The 20,245-nt window shown below is 40.6% G+C and overlaps 1 pseudogene; it reads right to left on the reverse strand.

The window, feature by feature from the left end:
- Positions 1 to 7,615: 7,615 nt before the first annotated feature.
- LOC148098352 (uncharacterized) lies at positions 7,616 to 19,928 on the reverse strand (annotated as a pseudogene).
- Positions 19,929 to 20,245: the final 317 nt, after the last annotated feature.

Raw genomic sequence — 20,245 nt, forward strand, 5'->3', positions numbered from 1 at the left:
CTGTGGCAGATTTTCATAATCCTGGGACAGAACGATGATTGAATTACTAACATCGATTTTCCTTTAATGGTACTGCAGTTCAGTCCATACTTGTATCTGCAGAAAGTCTCACAACCTGGTAGTAGGAACTCAAGCGCAGAGCAGGCGTCTCCAAAAAACAGTTTATTTACAGCACCAGTGCACGATATATACAGTGAAGGGTAGGGATGGGTACCGGTTCTGACATAAACGGTAGTAACCAGACCGAAAAGCAGCGCACATTTCGATGCTTTTTTTTCCTGAGCTGTGATACACTTTAGATTCTAGCCAATCATGTTACGTTTCCGAGGATAGTAGGCGGGTCCAGGTACGTACGTTCTTTTAGAGCAGAGCTACAGATTAAAAACCCTGGCCTACCTGGCCCCTAGCCCTGCCAGTGTAGCAGAAATGATGAGGATGATGATGCAGCAGCAGCCGTTCTTCTCTGCGTGAGTAGCTTAATGTTGTTGGTGTGTAATTTACGTTGAGTAGGCTAACCACGTTATTACATTAATGCATGTAAGGTGAACTAGCAAACACCATCATAGCTACATGCGGCTGTCTTCTTGTTTGATGGCAGATACTCCCTTCACCCTGGACAAAAAGGCTAAAATGACCAAAGAAAAAGTGGAAAACAGTTAAACATGAGAGGTTTTTGGACAAAGTTTGTGTTTTTTCCATTGATTAAGCTGCTTCCAGCCAAGAGTGATACCATATATGCCCCATAGCTGCAGAAAAGGCTAACATTGTTATCTTTTTACAAAAAACAGCTGAACACGAGAGGTTTTTGGACAAAGTTTGTGTTCTCCATTCTTTAAGTACCGGTTTGAGCACCGTTTAAGCACCGGCACCGTTTCTAAAGTACCGGTTTGGCACCGGTATCGGATAAAACCTAAACGATACCCATCCCTAGTGAAGGGGAATCCAAACTCCAGGGAGACTCACGTCTTCTTGCCCAAACTCACAGACGTTCACACGACTGGGGGGTCACAGGTACGGGGAGGAAAGTCTGTCGCAGAAGAGAGGGAAGTCGCACACGAATCACAGGTTCACAGGAGCTGGGAGAAACACTAACGTCTGTAGTACAATCATTCAGCGACGAGAGGATCAGTGTTCCAGCCTCAAATAGTGCTCCAGGTGATGACCGCTGATTGTTGACAGGTGTGTGGGCCAAGGGCGGAGCCCACAATGAGCTCCGCCCAGGCAGAGAGAGAAAACCAAACAACACATGCAGCCTTGACAGAAAGACTACAGCTGAGCAGAAATCACGTGCATGTGTGTTTTCTAGTGTTTGGTTGTTTTTTCTGCTTTTTCTAATAACGGTTGTTTTTGTGATTCAGTGGCGTCACTAAACATGCAGAGCTGCTCCTAAAACTGCACCGCAGACCGTGGAGTAAACGTGACTATATATAAGTATTAATTTCCTGTTCCAAAGAAAGTAGCTTTATGTTCCTCCTTCTATTTTAACTGCACTCACCAGCTCAGTGACTCAGTCTTTGAAACTGCAACTGAATCCAGAGTATTGGCTTGAAATCTCATTGACACCTGAGCCTTTGCTGGAGAATGCAGCTCGCTAAGAGCGTCCTTATCTTTGTTCCCAAACCTCCCTCACAAGCTACAGCAGCCCCTGTTGACTTAATGTTATCCTCCCAGGACACACAGGTCTCTAAGCTCTCGCGGTTTGGAGGAAACAAGATAAAAAATGCAGCATGAGAATCAACAATGAAGAACTTCTCTGGCTCTGTGCAGAGAGCTATTGGTTTCATACTGTTGCTGCTCGCTTCAACTGCATTCTCATCGGTAAATGGGATTCATGTGCTACGATATTATAAAAATACCAGGAGCTACACACTTACAGACATGAAACAATTAAAATGCTCCCATTTTCTTTATGTGTTGTTCTTAATCTCAACAGTGGTGCTGAAAGCCTGCCCATAAACGATGGACACACCCACAGAGAGGATCACTTGGAGACTAACTTGGAGTAGATGGTGGAAAACGACATTATTGACTAACAATGGCAACCTGGGTTATTGAGCTGCAGCCATAAACTGCTAATGCCAGGTAACCAAATCATTCATTAAAACTAAAACCCTCAGCAGCAGGTTCAGTGACTCCGATTAACACCATGACACGTAGCAGACATCTGCTGCTTTGGTACAGCTTTACATGACAATCAATGTCTTAGAGGAACAGCAGCTGTTGTCACGTCCATGTTATCCTCATTTTCAGCTCAAAATGTATTAGTTACTATGTAATCATTTATAGCTTCACGACTGTAACCGTTTCCTTTTGTTTTTTGATTTCAGTTACAGTAAGAGACTTAACTGAGTCTGATGCAGTGGCCTGTGGTGACTTCTAGATTTGACACTGGAAGCACTGGTTTCTGTCCCGATGGAAGGCCTCTGATCTGCACGCAGTGTTGCCAATTCCTCAGTAAGGAAAATCGCTATTGGCTGTCCTAAAAGTCGCTAGAAGTCGCTAAATGACGTCATCACCTAATTTGCATAATTGACCATGCTAATGTAATTGTAACCTACGCTGCTGGAGAGAGAAATAACATCGTGGAAGAGACATAAAGTGAGTAAAAACGTCCTAAATGCATTTAGAGTTTATTTAGAACTACAAATTAAATTTATTTTAGCAATTATTGTTTTGTAATGTCACAATTCCAACCCTGCTCCTTTATCCGGGCTTGGACCGGCAAAAGTGACCCGAAATAGGCACTCTGGTGGAGTTACTTTGTGTGTGTGTTTATAAGTAGTTTTAAACCTGATCCACAAAACAGCATAAGAGTAAAAGAAGAACTGACTGCGTTACAGCACCCGCTGCTTGTTGAGAGTAAAAGCGATATGGGCTTTCACGTCTTTTTTTAGCGACTTTTTTTAGAAAAAAAGTCGCTAGGGGGTCTGAAAACTCGCTAAATATAGCGACAAAGTCGCTAAGTTGGCAACACTGTCTGCACGCTACACTCAGAGACTTTGATTCTGTTCGTTTGTTGCCCTTTGTTGGTACGGATGCATGTTTTTCTAGTTTAAAGAAAGGAAATACAAGTTGAATGTCTCTTTGCTGCTGCTCATATTTAACCTTGCTGGTAAGGTATGGTTCAAAGTACACATGAGGTTTAGAAATAATTCCCCCTCATTGGTGCTGTTGCTGCACATAAAAGTCCACAGAGAAAAGGTAATGACAGAAAAATGAGGATAATATGGCCTCCAGGTCAAATCAGTTTTTAGCTATTAAAATATGAAACCAGGACGTTCTCCTTCACTACATCCACGTGTCTTCTTTGTGGTATTCCTATTTTCCTCCTGGCTGGAAGTTCCACATTCAGCATCCTTTGTCCAGTATTCCTCTGGACACGTCCAAACTATCTGAGCCTCGTCTCTCTAACGTCCGCAGACCTCTCAACCCGAGCGCTCCCTCTCTTCATTTTGGGTCACCCCTAATGAAAACCAGCAGGTGTCCCCACTATGTTGTAAACCTTCCCTTTTCACTCTTGTAAAAATCACCCCTCACACCCGTCTCCACCCACTCCACTCTTGCTGCTGTTCTTTCTTCATCTCTCTTGTGCGCTGCCCATTGCTTTGGGTGTGTCCTCCGTCTCGGTCGTTGTGTCCTTGGGCAAGATGCTTCACCCGTTGCCTACTGGTGGTGGTCAGAGGGCGCCAGTGTCCGGCAGCCTCGCCTCTGTCAGTGCGCCCCAGGTAGGGCTGGGTATCGTCACTGATTTCTAGAATCGATTCAATTCCGATTCACAAGGTCATGAATCGATTCGATTCGATTTGAATCTGGGAAATTTTGACAGTCAGAAATATTATAATTCAGATCTACATTTACTTATTTTTGTATCTATAAAAAGGAAGCTGACACACGCAAGACTTTATCAAAGGTGTGAGCATCACATGGCCTGGGATTTTATAAAAATATTCTGCAGCACATCAAAAACGAAAGAAAACCATTAATGAACACATGAACATTACCTCTGAAGTTACAGCGGTTTTATTAGAGACGTTTTGCATTTTGCATAATTTTAAAAAGTTTAAATTGGCTCAGTATTGAACGGCAGAAATTAGGTTTTCTTTTCAGAAGTAAGTAAAAGGGGAAAAAAAACAGCGGCCGACAGCCTGTAAATAACGGTAGACTTGTGTGTAACAAGCAAGCGAATAATGAAGAAAACAGATTTTTAGACGGGAAACTGTTCTTGAAGTACAGAGAGAGAGAGAGAGCTGTGCATCGTGGTGGAAGCAAAACAGTAAAAGTCAGAGTGAGTTCATGACGATGTTTATGTGAAGCGTAGTTTGGCGATATTGTTTGGAGACATCAAACTAACAGCTTTAGAATCAGCGCATAAAGGGCGTGAACACAAAGCTCGACCCGCCGAAACATCAGAGTCAGCGAGCTGTCGGCTTTCAGCCCCGACCGTGAGAAAGGCGACATCTCACTGATTCTGATCCGCGGGTCGCGCTGTGTGTTCACGTCTCTGTGCAGAAACCGTGTTCCTGCTCTCATTTACTGTTTCAGCTGTTTGGTGGTTGTTGAAATTTTGTGAGATTTCACCAGAGATTCTGTCATTTCGGGCAAAATAAATTTATATTAAAAAATCCATTCAGGATTTTAATGAATCGATTTTACGTTATCCAAGCCAGAATCGACTTTAATCGATAAATCGATTATAAAAACCCACTCCTAGCCCCAGGGTGGCTGTGGCTACAATGTAGCTGCCATCACCAGTGTGTGAATGGATGTGTAAAGCGCTTTGAGGTCCTTAGGACCAAGTTAAGCGCTATACAAATACAGACCATTTACCATTTACATCTACCTCCCTTTACTAAAGCACATCGGCAGCTCTCTCCTGTTACCAGTCATAGTTCGTTCACACTCGTGCTTTCCCTCTCTCCTGGCGCCTTCCTCTTCTTCTTCTATTGTCTTTGGCTGACAGATACACAGTTCTACTAACACCCTGTTGGCCACCATGGAAATGGTCATTATTAACCAAGGCCCTGAACAATCTGGTGTGAAAATCTCATTCTTGATGACCTGCCAGAGCATTGGGCTGCACGCCCTCCCTGCCAACCAGTATAGCTGCTGATAAAAGAGATCCCAACACATGACACCGGCTGCATTTTAGGACTAACAGGGGGGAGATTAACATGACACAAGGCTGTGCAGGATGAACGCCAGCCTTGGCCACATGGCTCAACTTTCCATGCCAATGGGCTGATTGTGCAGCAGTTTTAAGTTTCCCGTATTCATTAAACCCATCAAGGTGAAAATGTCAGACACTGTTTCTGTGTAGACCGGGCGCCCTTAATTGGTCTCCACAAGAATCAGAGAGTTTTCGGTGTCTGGGGAAGAGGGACTGGCACTTGGAGCTGGGCTGATGACAGCGATGATGATCATAACAATATTAATAAGACAATAAATGGACAGGTAGTGTTGCTCTGCCACTCATGTGTGAATTAGACAAAAGAAACCCACAGCCCGTTCCCACTCAGACTGCCCTCTGTGTCGAGCTCTGACAGCCACTACACACAAGTTCAGTCCCCGAGATAATAAAAGGTGTCTGACTCCGTGGACTCTCCTCTCAGCCACAACACTGATGGGCTCCTACACAATGTGAGCTGACAGAAACATGAGGCAGGCTGGTGAGAGGAGAGGAGGGTGAGTAATGTCACCTGCCTGGAGACTTTTGGCTCCCCGCAGAACATGCCTCGGTGTGCAGGTGAAAAACAACACGCTTCTTTTTACACACCACAGTCTTGACAAACAGACGCATACATGAAAACTGAAGGAGCCCCGAACAAGCAGACTGTTAAAGCTTCCAGTCACAGCACTCAGTATCATTTATTCACTTTATTATTATGTGGAAAAACCAGAAGGGGTCTAATGATAACATGGTCAAGACATTGATGGAAAACATATTTACAGACAAAGGTAGCCAGCAGTTCACTTTCTGTTCACTTTAAATTTACTTTCTGCGTAGCGTTTGCATGTCCGCCCTGTGCTTGTGTGGGTTTACTCTTGCTTGACCTCAGCAGAGACTTTCACATTGAAGAAGCAGCTCGAAGAACCCTTAAAGAGCTCCACCTCTGCCCGTGCTTAAGCCAGATACTTGCAGCTATCTATGCTGCCAAGGCCTTGTCTTCTTTGGAAGTGATGCAGTGAAAGCTAAATTTGCTGGAAAGTGTTCAAAAAAGGGCCCTCAGGATGATCACCAGAAGCAGCGCCGCACTACTGCAACTCCTGTCTCTTCAAAGGAGGGAACAGGCAGCTATTCAGCTGCTCAAAGACACGATACACACATAACATCCACTTCGTGTCTTGCTCTCACAGTCAAGAGCAGATAATATAAAAAGACAAAGATATCACACACACACACAGAGTAGAACAAACAGGCTGAGAGCAGCAACCCTGCCTACAGCAATCCATCAGATGGTGCAACACAACAAATGGATAGAGATGGATAGATGTCTGTATGTGCGTGTTGTCTCTTCATGAGTAAGTGCATGGATGCACAGGGTACACAGTAAAATTCACTGAGTAAATTTTACTCAAATTGAAAAGAATTTACTCTAAAAAAGACAGTATTTGGTCCCAGTCAGAGTAAAGTTTACTCTTACGGTAGAGTTAAACTTTCAGAGTTAAATCTACTCTATTCAGTGCAAATATTTTAATACACATGATGATAATTTACTCAGTTTCGTATAAAATAAAAACAACTCCACCCTAATTTTACTCTGAATAGAACAGAATTTTACTCTACATAGTATTTTATTCTAAATAGAACAGAATTTTATTCAGAATTGAATCTAAATTTATTTTAAATAGAACTACATTTTCACTCCAAATAGTTTAAAATTTTACATGCAACTAAATTTTACTCTACATAGTATTAAAAGAAGAAAAATATATATTTTACCTGGTCCAGTGGTCAGACTCCTAGGGTCCAACGCCTGCCAAATGAAAGCAATATGACTTTGATGTTTTATTGCCAATGTTTTAGTTACATTTTTGAAACTTTTCAATTCGATTCAATTCAATTTTATTTATATAGCGCCAAATCACAACAATAGTCGCCTCAAGGCGCTTCATAGATACAGAGAAAAACCCAACAATCATATGACCCCCTATGAGCAGCACTTTGGCGACAGTGGGAAGGAAAAACTCCCTTTTAACAGGAAGAAACCTCCAGCAGAACCAGGCTCAGGGAGGGGCGGGGCCATCTGCTGTGATTGGTTGGGGTGAGAGAAGGAAGACAGGATAAAGACATGCTGTGGAAGAGAGACAGAGGTTAATAACAGATACGATTCAATGCAGAGAGGTCTGTTAACACATAGTGAGTGAGAAAGGTGACTGGAAAGGAAAAACTCAATGCATCATGGGAATCCCCGGCAGCCTACATCTATTGCAGCATAACTAAGGGAGGATTCAGGGTAAATTCAATTCAATTGTTTCTTAAAGAAGTTTCTTAAAGAAGTTGTGGTTGGATCACTTTGAAATGCTTTATCAAGGAATTAGCATTTGTCTGGGACCTCTTGCAAATGAAACAAAAACATTCCAGCTCAACACCCTTAGTAGAAAAAAAAAGATATATTCAACGCAGCATCCGAGCCCCCAACTCTGCAACCCTAGGATTCACTTTGGTTGTATCAGCATCTATCTCGTAAATGGTGGTCTGCAGGAAGTTGTACATATTGACCAGATCGTGGTCATATGACGTACCAAAGACAAAGTGAGCTTTGAAAAGCTCATCAAAACAAGCAAGAGAGCCTGGTGACTTACAAGGTCCTGCATGTTTGTCTATCACAATGAAGTTCTTGTGAATCACACTCCTCTGAGTGCCCACTGCAAGAAGGTATGGTTGAAGGCTCTCCGTGATGCCATCGACATGCCCCTGGATGCTAGTTCCCGTCTGTGACACAAAGACAGATAAACAACATGGTAAGACTTCGGTTAAAAGACAAGAGGCTGACCGAATTAAGGACAGATACAAAACAGACAAAACTAGTTCAATTTTAACTGCTAGCTTGTCAAGAGTATAATCTGTATATCTATATATATATACAGATATAATCTATATAAATATGTTATTTACCATGACAGTTAATTTGCTGAAATTGTAGCATTTCTATTTACAATGAACTTAAAGTTTGGAATGACTTGTTGTTTGTGTACTTTACTCAAGTGATAAAAGAGATGTGTGATGTTGCAAATACAGCCTACATATGGTTGTGCAAGACATAAAGGCTGCTTGACTGAGCTGTATACATCTCTTGGTAACGAATAAATTCATAGTTGTATTTAAACATACACCTTTTAGTTCGTCAGAAATATTGTTATCAATGTAAATGTAACGGAGTTAAAAATACATCAGAAAAACGTGCACTTACCTGTTCTTAATTATTATTTTAAAGTGTGAATTTTATCATTTTTTTTATTATATTTTATTTTGAAAACCCAGAAACCGGATCTCACTCTAACGTTTAGAAGCTGCTAAGGCTTCCGCTCCTCACAGCGCGCGCTTGCACTGTGAGGGTAAGTTCTGTAATGAAAGGCTTTGGCATTTTTATGGTTTCTGGTGTGAATGTTGTTACATAAGTTGTACATGTTGATGTATATAGGTTCATATTGATATTAGAAAGTTTCTGTGTAACCGAAACAAAGGCTGGTTGCTGTTAAACAGTGTTTCTGCTCTTTGGCAGTAAGCTTTTGTCAGGCCCCTAGTGGTTGCTGCGCATAGCAGGAAATGTGTTTGATTTACTGTTTTTCTGTGCTTTTTGTGATTTTGTTTTACATTGTAGGAGCTACAATTGCTGGTACCATCAGAAGACACCTGTTGAGTGTGTTTTATGTCTTCTGCAGGAATAAATCGTGAAAAGCCAACCTTTCTGAGCGTCTGTGATTTTTGAAGAGCTGGAAGCGTTACATAAATATAATTAGTTATGTTTCCTTTACTGTAACTTTACCTTGACGAACTTGCTCACAGGCTTGTCTGGCTTTCCTGGTCTCTGGCCATGAGGTGATGGTGGTAACAGGTGTACAAGGATCAGAATGGATGACAAACGACCAAAACACGTTATCTGCAACTGTGTTAACACTTACATTATAAAGTTTTGAAAAAAAAAGTGACAGCAGGTGACGGTGTTGCACTTTCAAATGCTCCAATTAAAACATAACAATATAATCCATCTATTTTATCTCACCATTTTCCACTTCTATTGTGCATTCAGCATTTTGCACAAGGTACTGAAGGTCATCGATTGCGTGAGATCACGGCTTTGTTCGAGGACTTTCTGCTTGTAGACAGTGGGCCACTTCTCCAGGAACTTCGCAGAGGTGGCTTCATCGAACATCAAATCTTGCTCAATCTGCAGAAGAGATGAAATTAAGTTTTTGAAACTCCTTACATCAAACAACTTTATGCTCACTTTTTTCCTCACATGCACCTCAACTTATAAATGTAACAGTGAGGGAAGTTGAAGGTAAGATGATCCTCCTATATCCAGGAATCTTGGGAAGTCCAAAAAGATATCAGATGACTTCACTGGATCATGAATCATCTTTTGGCGATAGTTGAAGGTCTGCTTCATCTTCATCATAACAATTCCTTCATCAGCTGTATGTTTCATCAACGCAATAGCCTCAGAACACGAGCTGTCTGTCATTAGGCATCTTCTCTGAAACAGTCTCTATCAGATGTTGGGCCCCTAACAGTGGATATGAATAAGACAAAAATGTGACACCGTGTCCTTGAGGCTTGAGAACTCAGCTAGAATTTTCATGCATGCAGTTTAGTCTCCAGATGAGTGAGACTTGAATTATAACTACTAACAATATCACATACCATTTGCGCTTTTGACATTCTGGGAGTCTTGTTTTGTCCATTAGAAGCTTCCTTTTGGATAAACTTCAATCTCCAAGCCAGATACCCACTCCCATCTTCTGCATTGTAAAAATGCTCCTAAAATTAAATGAAATATTTGAATTAACATGTTAAAATATATTTACACTTTCAATCTGAAAATTGCAGCAATTGAGCTCCCTTGCTCGGGACTGGAGTGCTGAGCTCTAAAGGGATTTAAATAATGAGAGCTAAGAAAAGGCAGCACAGATGAAAGTCCTGCGGAAAGAAAAACATCTTCAGCTTTACTCAATCCAGAGCCAAACTGTTAAGAAAATTCTACATATATTTCATGCCTGAAAAATGTCTTACATTCACAAGTGAAGAGTAAATGGTTTGAACTTGTTCTTTTTTGTACTTACATAGCCCAACCTGCTCCTAGGATCAGCCAGGTATGGGAACAACGTGATGATATCCTTTGCATAGTTCTCTAAGAAAATAAATGAATGAATAAATGATAAATGAATAAATGATAATCAACTTTCCTTCTGACGATGCTGTCTGTGTTGAGCGCTCAGTGGATCTGCGCTCGACAGTGCAGCCTAGGCGGAGTAGTCGAACGCAGATCCACTGAGCGCAGGGCAAGCTAGCGAGACAGAAGTTAAGCTCGTTGCAACATGGCAAATTGAACCTCCCCCACCCTCATTCAGATCTGGCGTTTGGAACTATTTTGGTCTTCATGTGACATATGACCCTGAAGGTAAGCGTGTCATGGACTAAAGTAAAACAGTATGTTGGATGTGCCACGCAATGCTCAATTACATGAGTGGGAACTAGTGTGTTAGCGCAGTTAGCTCGTTAACGTGTTGGCCGTCCAGCCCCACGCACGGGGAGATCCGCGGTAGCTCGTTAACGGAGATTTGCCGTGTTGTGGCGTAGTTACGTAACTGCTCACACCCTCTCCACACAGCAAATCCAGCATGTCCAAATTAACACTGTCAGATTTCAACACTATTAAAGTGTCTATATGGGTCCACACCAGAGAGAGTTAATTTAACTCTTTTTGGAGAGTTGGTACGTTAACTCTGATTTAGTGTTAAACACCAAATCTGTCTGGAGTTGATAATTTAACACTTACTAATGCTAGCTAGGTGTTAAGAGTTTATATATTAACTCACACAGGCACGCGCATACACTCACTCACGTGCACTCACATAGACACACGGGTACACGCACACACAGACACAGAGTTTGCAGCACAGCGTTGGGGTTTTATGATGGGGTCGCTTCTACAAAACTGTGTTTCACAGACAAAGCAGTGAAGATCTGCAGAGGGACACCGGCCTTGCACGTCTTCCCTTCTAGAAGATGCATGCTTAAATGAATAGGCATTAACCCCATCTTATCTTAATGACCTTGTAGTACCATATCACCCTATTAGAGCACTTCGCTCTCGCTCTGCAGGCCTACTTGTTGTTCCTAGAGTATTTAAAAGTAAAATGGGAGGCAGAGCCTTCAGTTTTCAGGCCCCTCTTCTGTGGAACCAGCTTCCAGTTTGGATTCAGGAGACAGACACTATCTCTACTTTTAAGATTAGGCTTCAAACTTTCCTTTTTGCTAAAGCATATAGTTAGGGCTGGACCAGGTGACCCTGAATCCTCCCTTAGTTATGCTGCAATAGACGTAGGCTGCCGGGGATTCCCATGATGCATTGAGTTTTTCCTTTCCAGTCACCTTTCTCACTCACTATGTGTTAACAGACCTCTCTGCATTGAATCATACCTGTTATTAATCTCTGTCTCTCTTCCACAGCATGTCTTTATCCTGTCTTCCTTCTCTCACCCCAACCAATCACAGCAGATGGCCCCGCCCCTCCCTGAGCCTGGTTCTGCTGGAGGTTTCTTCCTGTTAAAAGGGAGTTTTTCCTTCCCACTGTCGCCAAAGTGCTGCTCATAGGGGGTCATATGATTGTTGGGTTTTTCTCTGTATCTATGAAGCACCTTGAGGCGACTGTTGTTGTAATTTGGCGCTATATAAATAAAATTGAATTGAATTGAATTGAAAATTGTCCAAACTTTTATAATCCCAGCAGTATAACGGATCGTCAACACAAGGCAGTGTGGGTTGTTGTACTGTGGTACAATACTGTTGATTTTAAAGCCTCAGCAGAAATGCAGATTTCTCAGGCATGACGGTGTTTCTCTGTGTTCAACTGTCATGTTTGATGAGCCTGAGATTATCTCAAGATTTATCTTGAGTTCCTGGGAGAGAAATAAAACTTACTTCACTGTGAAGTAAGGCTGGTACAAAACAAACATGAACCTAGTCATTACTACAGATGATCAGCAGATGGCTAATGAGCTCTATTAATGTTATGTGTCATTGACGAGTGGGGCGTCGGATTCCCTCTGTTGGAATGAATGTGGAGCTAATGACAGACTGTTGACTGATCCAAGTGTTTTAGCTCTTTTTACAGTGAACATAAAACACGACATGTACAAAGGCTAATGCATGTGGAGCCCTGCTCAAAAACCTAGGTCCATCTTCATCGACTGCCTGTGAAGACTTCAGAAATAAGAGTTTTTAAGAAATTTAAGAAATACGTTTTTAGAACATGTTTAGCTCCATCTATCATTTGCAGTAAAATAGTTTCCCCTCTACACAGGCTCTCCTCACTGACAAGTCTTTTGTTTTGGTCCTTAAGCACGTTTTGGCTTCCTAAACTGGCCTCTGGTCTCCTCTGAGTGTTGTGGTGATGATGCCAGACAGCAGCATGTTCTGTAAACTCAAACTAGCCCACCAGCAAAGGTTTCAGCAAAGTCACTCAAACCCAACCCCATAACCTGATGTCAACATTAAGTGACCTGTGCTATTGTTTATTAACCCTTTAAGACCTACCATAGAACCAAGTCCACCAGAGCTTATATTATATGTTTACATGCTGTGGAGCCATTTTTGGGAGCATTTCAAGTTGCTATACATCAATACAACCATTACAGCCCAAATTTTAATAATATGTCTGCATTAAGTGCATAGTAATTACATAAATTGCAACAAAGTGCAATAAACTACAAAAAAATTGAAAATCATTTTTGTTTTTTTAACATATATTTCTAGTTAGAGAAATTTAAGAGGCTTATCCCTCAAAACTGCAGAACCGCAAAAAAAATTATTGTGCTAGCTCACGTGGTTGCAGAACTACCGCGATTTAAAAATAGTTACGCAAAACGGAGCGTGCTGCTCCGACCGGCTTTAAAGGGTTAATAACAATCACAACAACAATATTAATAATAATAATGATAATAATAATAATATAGATGCACTGTAAGCTTAGGAAAAATGAGGATAACATATGACAGATTTTTTTTATCTGCTTTTGTTTTTAATGCTAAAATAAAAAGCAGGTCTATCATCTTCTTGTAGTTTGTGCTTTAATTAAGAAGGGAGGATTTCTCCTCCTCATTTGGATAATAATACGGCGATGGCTGTTCTCATAAAAACTACTCCTTTAGAAGAACTTGGGCTTTGAGGGGAAAGTCTGCTTTCATCTACTGTAGATGAACATGCAAAAATAGAAATGGAACATGAGGATGGGCCACTGACAAAGCCACGAACAAATAAAAGCATCCAGTGGAGCCTGAGAGGAAACCGAAAGGGAGGAATTGATGTCTGTTTCTGTTTTGAGCACTTCCTATCTGTGACTCACCAGGATCACTGAGAGCGCTGCAGCTCCCACCAGACTTCAAGACTTCTGATCTGCTGGGTATTTTTATTTTTACCCTTTTTTTCCAAGGATAAAAGTAAAAATTATGGTAATTTTATGTGGGAAGGTCACTGCACATCGAATCATTCTCAAATCACTCTTGAAGCACGGTTCATTAGGCTTTTCCTCCCACTCATCCAACCACCCACCCAATACTCACACACAGACACACAGTGAACATACCAGCGAATATTTTTCAGCCAATTTACACAAAAAGGAGGAGAAATAATCTGCTCCGTTTATTATTTTGGATACAAGCCGATACTGAAATCACTCTGATGTAAAAAGGGATGGTTACTGTGGGCAGGGACGGCAAACTGCCTGTTAATCTGTTGCAAGGCTCATTGTTCATTAGCTGCTGAAAGTCATGCTCAATAACTCCTGCTGGATGTTTAAAGGTTCAGGTGGTCTGAACCTGCACCTTCTGTAATGTTCAAATGTTCCTTTGAATGCTTTGTTAAATTACAGACGGGCATAGTTAACCCTTTAAGACCTACCATAGAACCAAGTCCGCCAGAGCTTATATTATATGTTTACATGCTGTGGAGCCATTTTTGGGAGCATTTCAAGTTGCTATACATCAATACAACCATTACAGCCCAAATTTTAATAATATGTCTGCATTAAGTGCATAGTAATTACATAAATTGCAAAAAAGTGCAATAAACTACAAACAAATTGAAAATCGTTTTTGTTTTTTTAACATATATTTCTAGTTAGAGAAATTTAAGAGGCTTATCCCTCAAAACTGTAAATACAAAAAAGTTGCACAAAATAGTTTCCCACCACAGGAAATTTATTTTGAGTGTCTTCATAGTTTTATTTTTGAAATACACCAATTTTTATACACTGCAGGAAAAACAAAAATAAATATTATAATGCAAATTTGCAAAAAAGCAGCATATGCATCAAAATAAACTATTTCCAGCAGTGCAATATGAGTCCTAAGCATCCCAGAAACCACACAGAAAGTCATGAAGTCAAACATAACTTTTAAAAACACCAGTATAGGCTCATGAGGCCCTGATGGTAAAAAACTACATTTCCGCGAAAATGACGTCACTTCCGGTTTCGGGCAGGTCATGGTGGACATGTGATAGTTCGCGCTGATGGACGTAGGAAGTGTTATGAACAGCTGATCGGATCGGCAAAGCGTGTTTCTGGAATATTATGTTTTTGTTGCTGCAAGTGCTTTTTATGCAGTTTTTGCAAAGTTATATGTGGAAGGAAACTGTGACCGAGGACAAGCTGATGGCATAAGATGTAAGTACAACTCCTCCGGTTTCATATGCAAAAAAAATTATTGCGCTAGCTCACGTGGTTGCAGAGCTACCGGGATTTAAAAATAGTTACGCAAAACAGAGCGTGCCCGCTCTGACCGGCTTTAAAGGCTTAATATTCCTCAGCTGTAACACTGGTTCTCATGTGGGACATTTCTACTTACAGTGAAGTGCTTTCTATCCCACGTTCACACCATCACTCCAGCAAACACGTTGGAAGAGTTCAGCATCTTACCCAAGAACACTTTGGCATGCACAGTGGAGCAGCATCAAACCACCAACCTTCTGATTAGTAGATGACCCGCTAACTCTCGAGCCACCGCCACCTGAATTAAGATGAAGCCGTGCAACCTTGACAGACAGGTTTTCTTCCTTTTTCACTCACTTTAAGTGATGCACTCAAGTGCTTTCAAGTTTCAAGATGCTGTTTTCAAGTGTTTCGAATTGAAGCACAATTTAAAGTAAAATGTTACGTTTACAGACTGTTAGTATCAACAACATGCTTATTTTTGGCTGATGAGTTCTCGGGTTTGTGTGGTTCACGAAATTCCAAATAAATTCAAATATGGCACTTTTAAAGTCATTAAACACGCCGTGCAGTCATTCCATCTCTATCCTAATAAGGACACACACATAATCTTTCTTTTAATTATTAATAGTTATCATTATTTTATTTTATTTTTTTTAAACTTCTATTTAAATGTATTTTTTTTCACAAATCATGGTCACAATACATAATGGAAATGTTGCCATTATACACACAAAACAAAACAAACAAAAAATGTATGTCACACATCTGGAAAATACGTTTTATATAGTCAATAATGGGCTCCAAGTCGCAGAGAATTTTTGTTTTTCCAGTGGTAAAAAGAAAAGCACCTCCTCTAACCATTGTATGTATGAAGGAGCCTTATCAGACTTGCAGGGGAATAGAATGAGTCTACGGGCAAGCAATGTAGCAAATGCTCTGCCATCTTCCTGAGATTTACTAATTTCGTATTGAGGTGGCATAACTCCAAAAATGCCAATGTGGAAATCAAGCACTAAGTTCTGCGCACTGATATGAGATAATGCTTTAAATATATTTCCCCAGTAATTATCCAGGTTTGGACAAGACCACATCATGTGACCCTCATTTGCTGGATTATGTCCACACCTGGGACAGGCAGGATCAACTTCTGGGAAGAACTTTGAAAGCCTCTCTCTCGTTTAATGAAGACGATGAAGAATTTTAAACTGAATTAAACCATGGCGAATGCAAAGGGAGGAAGTATGTATGAGAGCTCCACTCATCATCAGATCAATCCACACCAACGTCTTTTTCCCAATTATTTTTAGTTTTTTCCCAAGTAATAGGCCTTTAGCTCTGCATCAGTTTGTATATGACGGAGATTCTCCTTTTGCCAAAAGGATCTATTTCCAAAATGGTATCCACTTGATTTTTAGGAGGTAGGTAGGAGAATGAAGGAAACAATGTTTTTGCAGAACTTTGTATTTGCAGATATGTAAACATATGTGAGGTTGGTATATTGTAATCTCTCATCAAAGCGTCAAAGGTGTTAAAAGTTTGTCCTGAAAATAAATTGTAAAAAAAACATTATTGTGCCAAATTTGGATGCTTTATCTGAAATGAATGGTAAAAAAAAAAAAAAAAAAGGGTTAAAAGCACCAATGAAAAAATTACTAACCTGTTGCAAACAGAAGTGCCTTCTGAATTGAAGCCATATTCTAATAGATGTTCTTACAACTGGATTTGTTATTTTCTGTTTTTGATTTAGAGCTAGGGATGAGGTTAGGATGGGAAGTGGATTAGACATCAGTTAGCTTTTTACCCAAGCCTCACCCTCGCTATTTTCATAAACATATTTCCAGTGCAATAATTTGGTGATATTAGCCGCCCAGTAGTAAAAGATAAAATTTGGCAACCCCAGCCCACCAGCCTCTTTTGGTACTTCCAAATATGTTTTTTCCATTCTGGGATTTGAATTTTTCCAAATAAATGTTGCTATTAATCTGTGTAAATCTTTAAAAATTGATTTGGTTATGAAAACAGGAATCATAGAGATGTTTTGGTAAGACCGGCATTTTAACTAGATTTATTCTGCCTGCTAATGAGATTGGAAATGTTGCCCATTTTTTAAAATCTTGTGATGTTTGTTCTAACAAAGTGTCAAAATTATGAATCCGAATTATGAATGAAATTATGAATATTTAAACATTTCTTTTTCTAACTTGAAGGGGAAGAGAAGTCTTAGTTTTTTCCCAAGTAATAGGCCTTAGTAGTAGTTATTATTATTATTATTATTATTATTATTATTATTATTATTATTAATAATAATAATAATAATAATAATATTATGGTCCAGCAGAGGTAGCACATTCACTGTCTGCCACAGTTGGCTGTTGGCCCTACTGCCTCCACAGAGCTCTGTTTCCAGAATATGAGGTTCAAGCAGTCTGTGGAGCATCAGCCAGCTGTGCTAAACGTGAAGTTATACTGATTGCTGAAGTGAAACTTAACTTAACTTTTGGCAAACACTTAAATAATGCGCTTCCAACAACACATCTGAGGTGGCTGAAAATCCCTACAGTTCCCATCTACATGGGTGGCTACATCTGTGGGGCCATGAACCCGATTAACAAATCTAAAATCCAGAGTGCACTTCACAGATCACAGAAGAATAAAATGCAACGAGCCAGACTACTCACCTGCTCGACACTAAGAACACCACGCGTGTTTGCTTCTCTCGTGTGAAATCAGAGACATGTATGTTAGTTTATCATGCTAATATCACTGTATATGGTGAGATGGCAAAAACAGCAAACAAATGAAAAATGAATATTTATCTACGTATTCATTGTGTAACACAAAAATAATCAGTATCCAGTCCATGTTTATTTATAGAGCACACGAAAAACCCAAAACAACACATTAAAAGTCACAAAACCACATATTAATCAAAGGGGGAAAATAAACAACAATAATAAATAAATAAAAGTATAAATAAGAGAACAAAGTGTACTATAAATAAAACAGTTTCAGCTCTCGTGTGTGATGTGTGGGTGTGTCTTATCCAGGAGCTGAGCTGCCACCCATTTCTCCGGAGGTGCCAGCTCCCAGCTGACGCTACTCAGTGATCAGCCACCAGCAGTATGTTACTGAAGCGCTGCTCGCTCAGTAAGTAGGTCAGTCCCGGGTGGTGGAGTCTGTGTGTGTTAACTGGGATTTGTGTTTTCTTTGGGCTGCTTGTGAGGAGCTGCTGATTGCTAAGTGTACCTTTAATTTGACTAAACTCTTCATTTGTTTGGTTTAATTAGCAGTGTTCCCACCTCTTTGAGCTCTTTAAAAAACAAACCTTTGGCTTTTTCGTTTCCCTGTCACACCACTGGTACTCCTGTCATTCCCTAGCGCTTATTTTGGAGGATGTAGCACTAACCTGATTATATATAGTTTTTAAAGAAACTGTTAATACTGCTAAAATGCCTTTGAGAAAATGTGTGTTTTTAAATTTGATTCTGTTTAAAATCAAATCCACCCTAATATGGGGGAGGAGCTTATTCCATTATTTGGAGGCCACAAGAACAAAAGCTCAGTCCCCCGGGTGTTTCCATCCTGACATGGGAGCAACAAACAGCTGGTCAGCTGATCTCACTTAAAAGCAAACCTGTGTAAAGACTGAAGACAGGGGGTCATGTGCTCACATGTGAGTGTCTCTGTTAGCAGATGAGCAGCAGCAGCTTTCTAAACCATTTGTAAATGTGATCGTGAGGCCTGATCAACGCCAACATAAAGTATATTGCAGTGATGAAGGCAAGTTGTCACAAATGTATGTAAAACTAAATTAATTAAGTTAAAATGCTTGCATTTAGAAAGCCCCCTTTTCTCACTGTTATTCGCTTGTTCATTTTAAGAACAGGATGTGGGGAAGCTTTGAAATAGGTCTGAAATTTTACAGCAAAGAGGCATTCGGACTCGGGGTGTTCCAGTGCCTGTGTAAACGTTACAGGTACATCATTAAAAGTCAGGGATGAAATGCTCTACAGTCAGCTGTTAAAGGTAATACAGGGTGGGCCATTTATATGGATACAGCGCAATAACATGGGAATGGTTGGTGATATTAAAGTCCTGTTTGTGGCACATTAGTATTTGTGAGGGGGCAAACTCCTCAAGATGGGTGGTGACCATGGTGGCCATTTAGAAGTCGGCCATCTTGGATACAACTTTTGTTTTTTCAATAGGAAGAGGGCCATGTGACACATCAAACTTATTGGTAATGTCACAAGAAAAACAATGGTGTGCTTGGTTTCAACATAACTTTATTGTTTCATGAGTTATTTACAACTCATGAAATACATACAAATGGCAGCATGGTGGCACGGTGGTTAGCACTGTTGCCGCACAGCAAGAAGGTCCTGAGTTCAATTCCAACATCAGGTCTTTCTGTGTGGAGTTTGCATGTTCTCCCCGTGTTTGCGTGGGTTCCCTCCGGGTACTCCGGCTTCCTCCCACCGTCCAAAGACATGCAGCTTGTGGGGATAGGTTAATTGGATAATCCAAATTGTCACTAGGTATGAATGTGAGTGCGAATGGTTGTCTGTCCCTGTGTGTTGGCCCTGCGACAGACTGGCGACCTGTCCAGGGTGTACCCCGCCTCTTGCCCTATGACAGCTGGGATAGGCTCCAGCGCCCCCCGCGACCCTGAAAAGGATAAGTGGAAGTGAATGGATGGATGGAGTTATTTACAAGTTTCTGACCACTTATAAAATGTGTTCAATGTGCTGCCCATTGTGTTGGATTGTCAATCCAACCCTCTTCTCCCACTCTTCACACACTGATAGCAACATCACCAATCATTCCCATGTTATTACGCTGTATCCATATAAATGGCCCACCCTGTAGAACGAACTGCAAACAATAACACAGAAGTTGCCAAATTTTCAGTAGCTACAAACCTCCAAACTTGTGACCTTCAATTAGCTCAAGAACAGTGTGCAGAGAACTTTCTGTGGAACAGATTTCCATGGCTGAGTAGCTGCATCCAAGCATACACGTAAAGTAGATGTAATGTCGGCATGTTACACACACGTAATAATAATTCTTAATAACTAGAATCCCCAAATCCCTATGCAGCTTTACTATGTTTCATCCAGACTGATTAACGATAAATAAAGAGTCAATGTTTTATCTGCATTTTTTTGGTCTATGAACAATTTGCACCTCACTGTCATGGTGTTTTGTGCAGTAAAACTCAATAAAATGTCAATATCTCAAGTTCTTAAAGGCCATGGACAACTTTGACTTTTTCCTCCTCTCTGCATACAAACTGAAATCAGCTGACT

Source organism: Neolamprologus brichardi, chromosome 16 (assembly GCF_056152115.1).
Source record: "Neolamprologus brichardi isolate AB-2024 chromosome 16, ASM5615211v1, whole genome shotgun sequence".
NCBI lineage: Eukaryota > Metazoa > Chordata > Actinopteri > Cichliformes > Cichlidae > Neolamprologus > Neolamprologus brichardi.